This window comes from Lactuca virosa, chromosome 4 (assembly GCF_052849685.1).
Source record: "Lactuca virosa cultivar CGN04683 chromosome 4, Lactuca_virosa_CGN04683_v6, whole genome shotgun sequence".
NCBI lineage: Eukaryota > Viridiplantae > Streptophyta > Magnoliopsida > Asterales > Asteraceae > Lactuca > Lactuca virosa.
This window is the reverse complement of record NC_136429.1, coordinates 107,963,422-107,980,308: the sequence shown is the minus strand read 5'-3', so window position 1 is coordinate 107,980,308 and position 16,887 is coordinate 107,963,422. Positions and strand designations below refer to the sequence as shown.

The following is a 16,887-nucleotide window of genomic DNA, read 5'->3' as shown; positions in this document are numbered from 1 at the left end:
ACTAAATGAACTATATTATAGCAAACAAACGAAATACGACATCGGTACGATTATTGGGCCTGGTACTCGCTGTACATGCTTATTGGGCCTTCGTGATCCATAGGCATGTTTATTGGGCCCAGTATAATCACTTCATGTCGATTGGGCCTTCGCGATCAAATTACATGCTTAATGGGCCTAAATTAGCCTTTACATGTTATTATGCCTTAGTGGCCCATTCACATGCTAATTTAGTCTGAAATAATTCATCGTATGCTTAATGGGCTTTAATATGTCCATTGCATACTTAACAAGCCTGGAAATAACTTACATGTCTAATGGGCCATAGTTGTCTTTTCTTCATGTTTGTTGGGCCTTATCATTTCATATTCATGTATCATCAGGTGTTCGAAATTCTAAATACATATAACGTATACATATTCATGTGGCAATATTTGGGATCTAGTGAGACTTGTCGGTTGACACCATCGAGTGTATGGCCGTAGCCTATAGTTATAATCAGAGTCTCCTGGAGGGAGAGCGAGAGTTTGTGTATAGATCTATACGGGGGTGACTCCCCCACACCTGAGCTGTTCGCTACAGTTAGACTAGGTCAGTCTAGGGTGACAAAACCTTGATAAAAAATCTGGCGTTTGGAAAAATGCCAAGATAGGCAAATTCAGTCACTATCATGCATGGTTATAACGACTCATATAGAGATCCATTACCATCACGACATTACTGAAATCAAAACTCGTAAATCATATTGTTGCCAAACAAATCATACGATAATGCAAGGACTGCAACATTTTATAAATAAGAAAATATCGGATTTTCTGGGGAAACACTATTATTCAAATACCTCCTACTTACAATAGAAAGAATACAAAGAAATTTGGACTGCATACTCATACATGTTTTTACTATGAAATTCACACATGCAACTATACTCGACTTTCACATCATTTTTTTTAGACTTTTTGCAGAAAATATCGGAGTTTCTGGGTTTTACAAACAATACAAAATATTTCATTTCAACCATGCTTATGAACTCACCAACATTATATATGTTGACCGTTTTCAAAATAACTTGTATTCTCAGGTAACCGATAAGCAGAAGAACCTTCAAGTGTGTGGATTTATTTTGTATAATATCAATCATCGTACAATTAATGTTTTGGAATATGTAACTTAAGACAATGTACTTGATGTGAACAATACTAGTTGTAATATGTAATGTTTAGTGATGATTGTGTTATGTTTCATGTATATTCATTGTGATGATAATTCAATTGATAGTCACACGAGCCCCCGGACAATTCCGCCGTCTGGTTCGGGGGTGTGACATCCTCTCTCCTTACACCATTTCTTTTCTCTCCTCTGTCCTTTGCTGAATCCATCTTGCATCCCGAGCCCTGTGATCGCGAACCGCTGAACGTTTTCAGTTAGATTCCATAAAATCACACTACTAAGGTGAGTTTCACGGCCCCACTTTTAATGTTTTCGGGGGAAAGCGCATGCTAAATATTGAATACAAGTTAATACTATATTTATATGATAGTATGTTCGTTAATCGGGATATAATTAATTTATATCTATATAACTATCGTAAACTTGTTAACATGCTATTGTTATAGTAATATACTAATGTAGATCTTGAGTTATACTTAGGATTCAATATATATGTTGTGTGCGATATAGTTCCAGAGTTGTACTCGGAAGTTCTATATGTTAATTGATAGATACGTTGTTATTGTTGGTTTTATGTCAAGATAAAACTAGGAGCGTTATATGTTGTTATTATTGGTTTTATGTCAAGATAAAACTAGGAACGTTATATGTTGTTATTGTTGGTTTTATGTAAAGATAAAACTTGGTTTTAACTCAAAGATATAGCTATTATACTCCCTAAGTATTATAAATATTAGGAGTAATGTTTAAAGCATAGTCTAATAACTTAGGGTTTTAGACACGAATATGATTTTACTACTAGAACTAACGGAACTCGACAAGTCTACATGAGTTATTGTATTCATCAACTAAGATTGGAAATCTTAGGGAAAATCCTCTGACCTGTAACCGCTAATCCCGTGCGAGCGAGGAAGTCGTGTATAAATAAGATACGGGTTGACAACCCCACTCATGGTTGCTAGCTACAACCAAGCTTAAGCGAGTGACAAACTGTCCTTTTATTTGTTTATTGTTCCGACGTTGATGAAGCGTGTGGAACTTATCTTAAGATGCGAAAGTTGTAGCATCAAGAAGAGGTTTGAAACTAGTCATATAGCCGCGGTTACAGACTCAGGGTAGCAAATTGTTAGAAGCATTATACTTTGTCGTTATACAAGTATTAATGTTAAGTATAAGTTTCCCAAACACTTATACTCTAAGTACAAGAAACTGGTAGGTATACTACTTGTATATTAAGTAGATAATTATACCTAGCACACATACTCGTATAGAATTGAAATAGATTTATACGTAGCGATTTTACTCGTATAGAATTGAAATAGATTTATACGTAGCGGTTTTACTCGTATAGAATTGAAATAGATTTATACGTAGCGGTTTTACTCGTATAGAATTGAAATAAATTTATACGTAGCGGTTTTTACTCGTATAGAATTGAAATAAGATTTATACGTAGCAACCTTCGTTTGTATGGAATTACAAACACTTATATTCATAGTATATGAGACTTAGAGGTATACTACTTATTTGGTAAGTAAACTATTATACCTAGGATATATATACTATATGTTGAAAACAAGCATGAGTCAAAATGATATCTTTAAACTATATTATATACTTTTCCAACTTGGGAAAAAGTACTATTTTTACTCAGAGTCAAAACCTGTGAACTCACCAACTTTATGTTGACGTATTTTAAAATGCATGTGTTTTCAGGAAGTTGATAGCTATGATACAAGAAATGACGTTACACTGTCCAGTGTTTCCGCCGCCGGCCGGGGTGTGACATTCGGGGGTGATTGTTGGAATCCTAAGTTGATGAGGACTTGGAGACCAAGCAATCTATTTTATGGAAAGTCTAGTTTATGGCAAGTTGGTCATAAGTTTTCTAGTATAATACAAGTTGGTTTGTTAGACTATATATACATGTCCATAATAGACTTTATGATTATGAGAACAGATTGTAAACATTGGTTTTGAGTTAGTTTCCAATTAATCAAGGAGTTATTTTGATTATTTTGTTTTGCATCTTGTTTTCTAAACTTTATAGATATCTACTATCTAATACAAAAACTTGTCCATTGTTCAGCCTCTTCGTCACCTACACTAGGGGTAAATGTCCAACATACCATAATCAACAACATCCACCACACACGACAAGGGTAGAAATGTCTAGCTTACAATAATCAACACAATAATCATGAATCAAAATTTCTCCTCACTTATCTCCTCTTGCATACGTTCATATTCAACATACTATTAAACCATGAATATAAAAGGTAGAATTTGTAAGTACAATGTTTTAATCAGAAAACTTTATAAAGTACAATGTTGTAATTGAAATAATGGAAAGAATAAGCTATAATTTGGTAGGATTTCTCAATGTACATTGTTAAAAAGGAAAATCTTCGAAGTAGGATGTTATAATAAACAAAAAACCATCAGATCTTGATTTGTTTTAAAAGTTCTTCCGATTTACCAGTAACAAGCAACATGTTTTCACAAATTATGAGTAATCTAAAATTTACATCACTGTTAATGAAAGCAGTGAAATGAACTTAGTGAATGAAGCAATACAAGAGCGTCTTTCATTGTTTTAGTGACACTGATTTCCCTTTGTTCTGCCAAAAATAAAAATACATGATACATATTCTCCATCATCATCATCATATATAGATACAACCATTAATTATTTTGAGACTGACCTTAACAAAACAAATTTTTAGAAAGAGGCTTAAGCATAGGACGACTTGGATTTGATATTGGTCATGAAACCTAAGAAAGTGGAGTGTACACTAAGATAGTATTACAAAACAAAGTATATACCAATAAAATGAGCAATAAGACCTATTTTTTGTGATTTGTATATGTTTGCACGAACACGAACAAGAACAGAAACCTGTGAGCCAATTCAACTTCTGGCAGTTAATAGTCAATACTTGCCAAGAACTTTTTAGTTCCGAACAAGTGAGCCAATTCGAAGTCACATCTACAGAATTTAGCGACATAATCCTTCAATAACTCATTGCAGCGCTATATGCAGCCATGCTCATCTGACTGTCTTGACACGTTCGGAAATGAGCATCAGTGGTTAAGATATCATTAGGATTGATGACTGGGAAATTGGCGTCCGTGATGGTGAGCTATGTTTTTTTGTTCCGATACACATAAAAGCGATGTAAGAGGCAATCCAAATCAAACTTCTTCAATACTTTCCTTCCAAACCCAGAGATCTTAGTTATTCTCTTCCGAGACCACACTTCCTTTTGGGGACGTGCGTTCAGGGAGTAGAAAGTCTTCAAACGTTCTTTTTCAGTTCGGCTGATCACTTGAGGATCATCTTCTGGGTGGAGAGTAGCGAATTTGATATAAAACTTGTCGTATGGAGAGATGGGTAGATCAAGTTGGTCTGAATCCTGAGTTGGGAGATCATAATACATGAAAGGAACGATATATATATCATGAATTATTCCTTCCTTGCAGAGCGGAGAAAGACCTAGCATTGGATTGGGGTTATCTTTCAGAACTTGAATTAAGATGCTCTTTTCAAGAGCTTGAGCGATCTGTTCCTGAGACCAACCATCAGGCTTCTTGGTGGTCTTTTCGGAACTTTGAAATTCGAAGATGGGCTTTTTGCCCTTATCTTGTTGCTTGTTGAGGACCAAGATGATGTGTTGCATGTTTTCATCAATGTTGAATTCCGGAGGAGGAGGAATCAGGGGATATGAGGAAGGGGTTATAATTAGGGACATTTACCTTAAGGTGGAACTCTGGTGATGGTGGTGAACAAGGAAGGAGCAGACGGTAGCTGAAATCCTCATCATTGTGAAATGGAGAAAACATGATAGATTTGGGATATTAATTGCAAACACCTTTAGCGGCGGCGCATAAGCATTAGCGGTGTCTCTTGAATTAATTAGGGGTAAATGTTATTAACATTCGCAACACCAAATTTAAATTCGTTGATGCCAGTTCATTCAATCAAAAAGAAAAGTGACAATACCGAGGAGAAAAAACTGAAACACCAACTTTACATTCGCTAATGGCAGTGTCGATTTTATCGAATAATTTATCATCGGGTTTCATATTCTTGCTGTCCAAGAATGGTTGCAATCTTAAGCTCATGAGATGATTATACAAAATTCCTGCAACGCACTTCTTGGTGTCGACCCCACGGTGGTTAATCAGAAATTCACATGGTTGTTGCTTCGGGGTGACTATGGCGACATTCATTCATAGAAAGTGGTTATATTGGTGACCCGATCTCCATTTTTAACACCAAGTTGGAGCTCATCAACAAATGGTCACTTTCATTAAACTATTGTGGAATATATGAACTTGTACCTTGTTCCAAATAAACAAAAATTTCTGTTACATTTTGTATGTGCTCAGTTGTGAAAGTTTGATAAAGGGGCTAATAGAAGCGAAAGGTTATAATACATGTTCAATTCCTAATCTCTCAAGGTTTTTCAAGTTAAATAAGTTGGTGGGATAATAATTTGATGCAGCTAATCGCAACTACTTAATTCCATTATTCAGTGAGATTTTAAAGTGGAAAATCACAAGTTGATTGCTAGATTTTGAAGCTACAAAGGAAGAGTACACGAGAATTGCTTCTCAAAATTAAGTCGTTTATCAAGGTGTAATAACCACTGGACTTGAAGGTGCATACACATTTGAGCTTTGAAGTATTTTCAATAATTATCAACTTTCACCTCTTTTCCTGCTTAACAGTTCCTACCTGAGTGGAAGGTAGTAGTAGGGTGATAATCTTTTATTATTGGTTTTGCACACAAGCATTACTCAGACCATCTCTATTCGAATTCAAGCATCCTAATATGGAACACTTGAAGATATGGTGTTGCATTAGATATGTTAATTCAACACTTATTCAAAAAAATGCTATTTTGGCTCATTTTGTAGTAGTGTATTGTAAAATCTCATTTTCACCTTTCAGTATGATTTGATATAAACCATTTGTTTATAAAATTCGACGTAGAAGAATATTACTTTTTAGCCAATATAAACATCATAAACATGTAGTAGATGTCAATACAATTTCCGTAGATATATAGAATGCTTGAATCTAACTTCGTATGAAGAATGTATGATTCTTCAAAGTTTCACGTTTAGCCCTATACGACAAAGCGTGTCGTAAAACGTGAACCGGAGATAGGTTACCTATTAGTTTAAATAATCTAAAAAAAAAATTATACTAATCGTAAAAGCGAGAGCGTGCATATAAAGAACGTCCAAATATGACTTTGTATGAAGAAGTTACTATTTTTCGAAGTTTCGACACAACAATGTGGACACGAAAATCAAAATTCAAATCGATTGATCGTTTTCTATAACAATATAAACGGGAGTTGAATATCTTGTGAATATGAACCCATCGATATAAAGACAGTCGATAACGGATGCCGTATTGAAGAGTTATGATTTTCATATGGGTTTTAACATTCTAAGCTTTTTAAAAATATAACCATAAAAATAAACTGAGAATTAGCTGACGAAATCTAAATGAAAGTTATATTACTAGTCGATAGCTACGCGTGGATATAAAGAACGTTGAAAACAAAGGTCGAATGAGAAAGATACGAATTTTAGAAAAACATAAACTTGTGCGCGCGGAGCGCGTAGGCGACGCACCTACCTTCTAGAAGGGCGGTGTGGACCACCAGAATTGTGACACATGGAAGCGAGGCAACATATAACAGTCATCAGAGGGCACGACGCGCCTACGGAGAGCGGTGCGACGCGCCTCCCTGGCAGCTATAAATATGTTATCGATGTTCATTCATTTCACATAACTTTCAATCTCCTTCTCTCTTAAACGTTTCCCTCCTTTTTGGTCCAGCTTTTCCCTAGACTTTAAAAGTATTTAGCAGGGCTCTGATTCGCTGGAGAGTCCAACGAAATGAAGCTTTCGAGTCGGAGTTCTTCCCACATAATTTCTCGGTTGTTGCTAGAAACTCTATAAGTTAAGTTACATTTATTAGGATTTCAGGGTAACTTATAATCTCGGTCTCAATGTGGTTAATGTTAGTGTACTTGAAGTTAGTAGAATTATAGTTTTCATGTGCCTGTACTAGTAGAACCAAAGTATAGCCTTTATGTGATTAAGTGTTATTGTACTTGAATTATTTGTTACGGTTAGAGTAGGGGTTGATGGCGAAACGATGACAGGTCAGGAGCCTATAGACTCGAGTGTTAACGACGAAATGGCAGGTAGGACGTAAGTCTAGATACACATATTATTGGTGGATCGGCGAAAGGTTGTGAGCCAATTGGTGGATCGACAAAAGGTCGTGAGACATTGTTTTATGCATGTATATATATTGTGGTATATGGTATTTTGGAAAACTCACTATGCTTCGTGCTTACCCTGTTGATTATAAATGTTTTTCAGGTACTTCATGGATTCGTGAAAAGGGCAAGGTTTGACAGTACACACGCGCATTCGCATCATGTTTTCCGCATAATGTAATTATACTCTAATATATTGAATAAATAAAAATGAAAATTTTATGTTGAAAAGAGGGACGTTACATGTATGTTTTTTCGAAATTCTTTATGATGATATTTTTTCCCATTTGAAAATGGCAAGCCATAATTTTGAATAATTTTTCATAAAAACATGTCTCTAAAGGCCATGGAAACTAGCTTCCTGAATGCTTTGAGTTCAATTTTTTTTTAAGTTTTGAGATATCGTTTTTGGTGACATTAGGGAGGAGTGTCAATTGGTAAGTAGCCATTGTTATCGAGAACGCACGACCTCTTTTCATTTTATGTTTTGCTCCCATACATCTAATATGTGTGGTGATTTATTTACAGATGTCATTGGTATCGTGATAGGGTATAATGATTTGATGTTAATTATGAAAGATGTTCGGCTTAGTAAGAAGGTGTCGTTTGATTAAAGGAAAAATGACTCATACGTCTTATGAAGTTTCTAGGGTTTACCCTTTTAGTCCCTAAACTATTTTGATGGCTTTATGAGGGAACCAAGTCCTTTTTGTCGGGTCGATTAAGTCCTTTTGGCCAAAGTGAAGGGGTCACTCGGTTACCCCTTTTCCACATTGGCATTTGTTGACCAATTCCCCTTGACTTTGAATTTTTCCAATTTGTTGACCAAACTTGCCACATCACCAACTGTGCTCTGTTTGAATTCTTTAATTTGGAGAGTTCAAGGAGGCTTCTTTGATGGCGGTGCTTTTGACTAGCCCTCACTCCATCAAACCCTATTCATCGCAAAATCAAATGTCAAGGAAATTATACCATGCTCTCGTTTGTCTTATTTGTCTAGCACAAAACGTGAAAGGAAAAGGGCCAAGACGAATCAACGGCTTCAAAGGGGGTGTTTGTCTTTGAAGTCTACCGGTAAGGTGGAGGGTGGGACAAAAACCGATTTCCGGAGATCAAGCTTTTAAATCGACGTTGTAGAGACTGAAAATGATAGCAATAACCGTAGGGATTGTTCTGGTGACCTCTAGATTTTTGCCTTCCAGTCCGACCAGCTGGAATACGAAGGGGAAAGAGGCAGATCGGTGATGGGAAGGCTGCAAAGACCAACAGAAGGAGGTGGGGAGGTCGATTTCCGGTGGCCTTCAACTTCGATTTGGCCATCGTCATGGCCGATCTGGTGTTTGAGGGTAGAAGCAGCTCACACATGGGTGTTTGTGGTGGTGTTGCTCGGCAGGAAGAAAAAGGGAGGGCCCAAGTTTTGGGTATGTGACACTCAAACCGGTTATAGCAAGTCAAGAGGACTAAAAAGACAGGTAGACCACAAGTTTGTTCCCTCATAAAGCCACTTAAAAAGTTAAGTGACTAAAAGAGTTAACCCTAAAAAGTCTATAAGGCGTATATGTCATTTTCCCTTTATTAAATGATTTCGGGGAATACAAAATTAGCTCTACAATTATATTTACTTTTTTGGGATGAATCATAAGATGTAAACTAATGTCAATGGTTGTTTGTTGTCTAGATTGGATCATATTCGTTGTACTTTGTGAGGTGAACCTGTCGGAGAATTTGCATCTGTGATTAATATTTTTCTAGTGATGAACATGTGTTGTCGGTCATCCATCTTGGTAAAGTTCGCCAATGGCAATGTTAGTTCGTATATGTAAGATGTAATGGTTCGTTAAAAGAATGAGGTTTCAAATTTAACTTTTTATAAGTTTGCCCAAATCTGCTTGTAAAAGGCCACTTTGTGGTGACTAAATGTTTTTCTAGGACAAGGTTCATTGTTAACTCGACATATGGAGAAATTTCTGGATTTTGAAAACAATATAGACATGTTCAAAATATAGAAAATTTTGTATGATTTAACCTTCGAGGAATTTGCCCATGTTTACCAAATGATGTTGGCCATTGCTCTTAGGGAATTTGAAGAGGTAATAAATATTAATTTTCATATAATTTCCATTACTAAAGTTATTTTTTTTTTGTTATTTGGAAACACATTTAGTGTTGGTTAGGAAAATAATAGTTATTTAGAATGAGCAACATTGGTTCTATGTTGCATGTTGAAAATGTCATTATGGTGTAGAATTTCATGTCATGGATGGTTTTAGCATAGAGGAAATGTTCGGTGCATTTTATTTGGTACTAGCGGCCACACCAGTTGCTGCTATTTCTTTTTTTTTGATTATCAATTGATTTCCAACCATTAGATAGATGAAACTAATCAACGACTTGGGTTCGTCCAAAAACACTCACACGGATCATGGTTACCAGGCATTACCGGCAAAACCTATAGCGGCGACGCAAGCAATAGCGACGACACTTTCGAGTGTCGTCGTTGTCGCTTGCATCGCCGCTAAAGGTGTCATCGGTAATGACTGTATTTCTTGTTGTGAACGGTATAGTGTCTCATAAGAACCAACATACGAAAAGAAATAAAGAACCTAAATAGGTGAAAGAGTAAAAACTCGAGATGTTGATTGCCTTACCTGCTCGAAAAATAAGAAAACAAACACTCGATAACGTTTATTTCATGTAACCTGCAATAAACACAAAGCAAAATCAGAAGGAGGAGACGAAGAGGGTGATAGGTAGTGCGTGTGATGATGATTGGTGCGATGGTGGTGAGTGGTACATGATAGTGGTGTTAATGGTGGATTGTTGTGATAATGGTTGTGTGTGTGGTTATCGGCATTACCAAGTTATATCACTTCAATTTCAACACCTTTGGGGCTAATAAAAACCCTAGATATATGGACATACATAGGAAATCCTAACGGGTTGATACGATAATGGAGAAGACGGGATTTGAAGATATACAAGTATGTCGTATTATGATATGCGTAGTAATGGGGGAACATGGGACAAAAAATAAATCCAATTGGTTTCAGACTTGGTACAACCCATGGTCATCATTCCCTTTGGTTCGCACAACCAAAAAATTATTCTGAGGGTCTGCAAGAAGATAAAAAAAATAAGAACTTATATCCATAATTATGTACAAAAAATATGAAAACAACTTCTGGCGTCGAGGGAATTGCACGTATAGAGATTCAAAAAAGAATCGACATGATCCAAAACATAATCTATATGGGATTTCCAAAAATCTTAATTGAAAGTCGACCCCGAAGAATCGAAGAATTACAGATGAATTTACAAAAAGAATTTCATTCTTTAAATAGGGTGTATCGCTAAATTCTTGTTAGCTTTATTTAGATATAGAGGATATAAAGGATATATGCTACGCGAATAAAAATGATTTTTGGCTGGTTTTTTTAGAATAGACCACCAGAGTGCCGATATTTTCAGTATTTAAGTTTGTAATGGTGGGGCATATTATTAAACATGATTCATTTTTTTTAACAACAGCTTGACTGGTTAGATGTTAGTGTTAATACTCCAATTCATGTTAGTACCAAGGATCGAACCCTGACATCCCTATTCTCCCATACTAAGAGGTTATGCCTCTACCAATTGGGCTATTCTCAATTGGTCTAATTCATTTATTAAAATAAGAACATTTTATGCTTAAGGGATATGATGGATTAGATTTTGTGTTCAAACTTGAAACAATTTCATCTTCGTCAGATGATGAGTTACACGCGTTTTATATGAGGAATTGCGTGCGATGTAATGATCTTGATGAGAACATAATGCCGATGGGAATAGTTTTAATGGTTTGTTCCGGCGGCGTAACTTTACTTTTCCCTGTACAAACTTTAAAAATTCTCCGGAATACAAAAGTGACTAGTAACAAACACTTTAAAATTTTATTGATTATTGAAGATATCATAATTCTGAACAAAAGAGATGAAACGTAATCATCATATCATCATATCATATCATATCATATCATACTATATTATAAAGGGAGCATTTTTTCTTTCACCACATTCATTTGAAACTCTCATGCATTTTTCCTTTCACCACATTCATTTGAAACTCCCATGACTTTTCAATTTCTTTCTAATAATGATTATAAGTTGGTTAATAAGATTAAATAATTATCAAACCTAAAGCGTAATCATATATAAACTAAATTTCAATATTAAAAGAATATCTTTACTTCTACTTATAAAGTTATGTTTTTTGAACTTTTTACATATTATACATAATTTATGAGTTTTAATATATTGTTGGATGTAAACCATTGTCATTTTGAAGCTATAACTTTTGAACAATTTGTATAAAATTTTTAAATTATAAACTTAAATATAACATTACAGGACCAACTTAAATATAAATTTTAGTTTAACTTAAACAACCCAAATAATATTTTGTATATAGTTAAAATTGATAAATTGTAATGTCTTTCTAATAATGATTATAATTTGGTTAATAAGGTTAAATAAATATCAAACCTAAAGTTTAATCATAAATAAACTAAATTTCAATATTAAAATAATATATATTAATTTTACTTATAAAGTTATGTCTTTAGCTTTGAACATATTATACTTAACTTATTAGATTTAATATGTTGTTGTATGTAAACAGTTATCAATTTAAAGCTACAACTTTGGAACAGTTTGGACAAAATACTTAAACTGTTAATTTAAATATAACATTATAGTGACAACTTAAATATAAATTTCACTTCCACTTAAAAAACCCAATGAATATTTTGTGAATAATTAAAAGTGATAAGTTGTAGTGTTAAATGCAAAAACTAAATTATAATATCAATATAACTAAAATATTTTCTAAAGATATTTGTATAATCGTTAAAAGTTTTCAAATATGTAGCTTAAAATAACAGACAATAACAATAGTTAAAAATAACTCTATATAAATGATTATATTGTTATCTTTAAAATCAAAAAACAATGTCTGATGTTTTAAATAATTATAATGATAGAAATTAAAACGTTAAGAAAATAAATTTTAAAAAATTAATTAACAATATCAAAAACTATAAATAACATTAAGTCATATATTATATTTAATTTTATTCATGGGTAACTCACGAGTAGAATTCATTCAAACGGTTGACATTATACAGTTATAATAGATGTATATATTATCATATAATTCAAAATAATCAATATATTATATCAATTTAGTATACAAATTATTATATCAAATTTAACAACAACGTTATTATTATATTTAAAAAAACATATATTTGTAAATATTTCAACTATATAGGTGTTTCTGCGTAACGCGCGGCGATTTGCCTAGTTCAATATATATATTGAGAAGTTACAAATGAAGAAAAATTTATATCCAAATTAATTAAATTAATGAATGATTAAATTAATTTTATGGTTAATTGATTTTCTCAATATTTGCATTCACCAATCAAATTTCCCGAATTATTTTTTGCTGCTTTTCCTCTTCCACCTCTATTAAGTTCTCGATGATCGCTTCAGTCGCACTCATCAAAAATCCTGGCCAATCCCTACATGCATCCAACAGCAAAGTTAGTTAATTAAGATGAACAGCTTAAAATTTTCAAATGTTAATAAATATAAGATAACGGTTATGTATAATTCTTTTATAGTTTTCGAATCCTACTTTTTGTCCTTGACTTTCTGTCATGCGCAACTTCTTAAGTATCTCGATCAAATCCCATTGTCCCATTGTGACTTGTCGTCTCATTACAAAATCTTGGTGCGTTTAATTTCAATCAATGTTTTGCATGTACATTGCTTTGCTATGGAAGCAAATTAACATACCATTCCTATATTTCACGCACTAAAGCGTAATCCTATATTTGATGCATTTCAATAGCCGTTTTAATGCATCAATATATATTTCATGCAATATGAATTAATGCCAATAACATAAAATGGCTAACGAAGGGCGTATGGATACACAAGCGTGGTCTCTTGGTTCACATTTAACGATCTGCTCATGATTAAAATAATCAGAAAATAATGTTACTTTTTGTTTTTTACGTTTTCAAACAATGTTTCTAAGCCTCTCCATGCATGATGTATTGTGACTTGTATTAAACATAAGTAATGGGTTTGAAGTGTTTACCCGTTTGAAGAATCGAAAGTTAGGCCAACGGTGTACTTAGCCTCCTCGAGAGCGGATTGGAAACTATCTATCTCGTGCTTAGGGCGCCTCCAGTTGTCTTTAATAGTAAGCTCCGATGGTTTAACATCACAAAAAACCGGAATAACCTTCTTCTTAGCCTCCATAATACGTGTCAGTTCATGCAAGCAAAAATACGATTGACAATACCGAGGAGAAAAAACTGCAACACCAACTTTACATTCGCTGATGGCAGTGTCGATTTTATCGAATAATTTATCACCTGGTTTCATATTCTTGCTGTCCAAGAACGGTTGCAATCTTAACCTCCTGAGATGATTATACAAAAGTCCTGCAACGCACTTCTTGGTGTCGATCCCACGGTGGTTAATGAAAACTTCACATGGTTGTTGCTTCGGGGGGACTATAGGGGCAGTCGGTGGTTTTTGGTAGTGGATGATATTGCGGTAAACATTCTTTGATGAGGAAATTGAACGTTGCATGGAAAACTAAAACTGAGTCAAAATTTGTAATTTGTTAAATGGAGAGTTGTATGTGTCTGTTGAATCACTTGAATCAGATTTTGTTTCGGTGAAATGGGTATTTATAGAGAAAGAAAGAAACTAATCTTGAATTTAGAATTTTCGGAGACAAAATCGTAGAAAAGTATATATAGTAAGAGTAAAGTGGTTTGATTATTTTGACTCTTTTGGTGTTAAAAACCTTCAAACACGGGAACTAATTATTAAATTAAAACCGAATAGAATAATAAACAGAGCTATAAATCTTATTAATATCTTTTCTGGATTAAACGCACCATATATGTATATTCGTTTGAATTAATGATCTTACAGATAGCATTTTCAATTAAAGTTTGTAATTACTAAGAAATATTTTTGATTGATACGTTACCACATTGAAACCTAGAACATATTATATTCGTTAAGCTAAAGTAGTATTATCCACTGATCCACATGTAAGAAATTAATTCAAATTATTGAGAATAGATTTGACTTGTTCAAAAATTCATCTTGTTATACAAGCAAATGGAATGTGGACTTGAAAATATACATGTGGAAAAACATTGAATTTCTATTTTCCGCAAGATAATTCAGTTTTTGATACGGAGTAGATAAATCAAATATCACAAGATGTTTTTTTTATGGATACTAAAAATGGATAATGACTTAAAAGGGTAATGTATTTTACGATTTGTACACAGTTTGTCATTAAAATTTTTTTTTTCGTCCACGTTTACCCCTTCAACTTGTTAAACTGTGCACATTCAGTCATTATGACCGGTTACTCCAAGTTAGCAGCAAAAATGACTTAATAAGATAATATATTTTTCATTTTGTACATATTTAGTCATTAATATTTCTGTACATATTTATTCCTTAACATTTCTTTGTTTCAAAATAAATCTTTTTTTTTGTACTCATTCAGTACTTATGAATGATTTTTTTAGGTTTTTCTCACGACATCTTACGTGGGACAATCATTTATGAGGTGTTTAGGGTTGTTGATACTTATGTCCAAAACGATCTCGACTACTTGGTTGCGTAGGTCTTTTGGTTTGGCTTAGGTATTGTGTTCTGAACGTCGTAACTTCTTTATACGATATAAGATTTTAACGATCTTTATATCCACATGTTCATTTTTTCATTAAGATTACTCCTGTTAAAATTTATATATTTTTACTTACGATTTTATAAAAATAAAAAAAACATCCATACATGCATTCATAAAAAACGTATGGTTAGGGGCAGACGCAGAAATATATAGTAGGTGTTGCCGAGATGAAATAGGCATTACTAATACATGAGAAAAAGGTATAAACGAAAAAAAATCGAAAACCTTTCTACTGCAGACAGAAAAAACAGGTGTTTGTCGGTGCAACACCAGGACCAGGCTAAATCCGCCCCTGCATATGGATACAAAAATTGTAACTTAAAATATATTATTTTTTAATGGGACTAAATGAAAGTTGTAGTAGACTAAAATACGAACGCATGTATATAAAGATCGTTAATATCCGAGATCATATGAAGAAATTATGACGTTCAGAACACATGATCTAAGCAACCAAATAATCGAGATCACAATGGACATATGCATCAAAAGGCTCAAACACCTCATTAATTAATGTCATACGTAAGATTTCGTGAGAAAAACCTAAAGAAATCATTCATAAGTATTGAATGAGTACAAAAACAAAATTGACTTATTTTGCAAAAAAAAATTAAAAAGAAATTAAGGACTAAATGTGTACAAAGTGAGAAATATATTACCCTATTAAGTCATTTTTACCAGCTAACCTAGAGTAGCGGGTCATAAGGATTGAATGTGTACAGTTTAACAAGTTTAAGGAGGTAAATGTGGACGAAAAAAAACTCAGTGACCAAATGTATACAAATCAAAAAATACATTACCCGTTTAAGTCATTATCCCTTCTAAAAAAGGACAACCCATCCTAAAACAATCAAATTTTTTTATATTTTATACCTTTGACTAAAGAATCCATAATTTTAAACAAACAAAATATAGTGGTCCCCCCTATATATACATAACTAGACAAATTCACGTGTGTTGCGTGGCATATGTTAAAAATAAATTGTTAGAATATTGAAAAATATATGTTTATAATTGTCATTTTATTGACAATAACTTTGACATAATATTTTTTCACTAATTTATACATATATATATATATATATATACATACATATCATACTATATTATAAAGGAAACATTTTTCCTTTCACAACATTTATTTGAAACTCTCATGCATTTTTCCTTTCACCACATTCATTTGAAACTCTCATACATTTTGCTTTCACCACATTCATTTGAAACTCTCATGACTTTTCAATTTCTTTCTAATAGTAATTATAAGTTGGTTAATAAGGTTAAATAAATATCAAACCTAAAGTGTAATCATATATAAACTAAATTTCAATATTAAAATAATATCTTTACTTCTATTTATTAAATGATGTTTTTAACTTTTAACATAATATACTTAATTTATTAGTTTTAATATATTGTTTGATGTAAACCATTATCATTTTAAAGATACAATTTTGGAACAATTTGTATAAAATACATAAATTATTAATTTGAATATACAATTACAGGGTTAATTTAAATATAAATTTTAGTTTAACTTAAACAACCCAAAGAATATTTTGTAAATAGTTAAAAGTGATTAATTGTAGTGTTTTCCTAATAATGATTATAAGTTGGTTAATAAGGTTAAATAAATAT

At 33.0% G+C, this 16,887-nt stretch overlaps 1 pseudogene; it reads right to left on the bottom strand.

The window, feature by feature from the left end:
- Positions 1-12,939: 12,939 nt before the first annotated feature.
- On the bottom strand, positions 12,940-16,321 carry LOC145104888 (putative 2' cyclic ADP-D-ribose synthase BdTIR pseudogene; annotated as a pseudogene).
- Between the last annotated feature and the right edge of the window lie 566 nt (positions 16,322-16,887).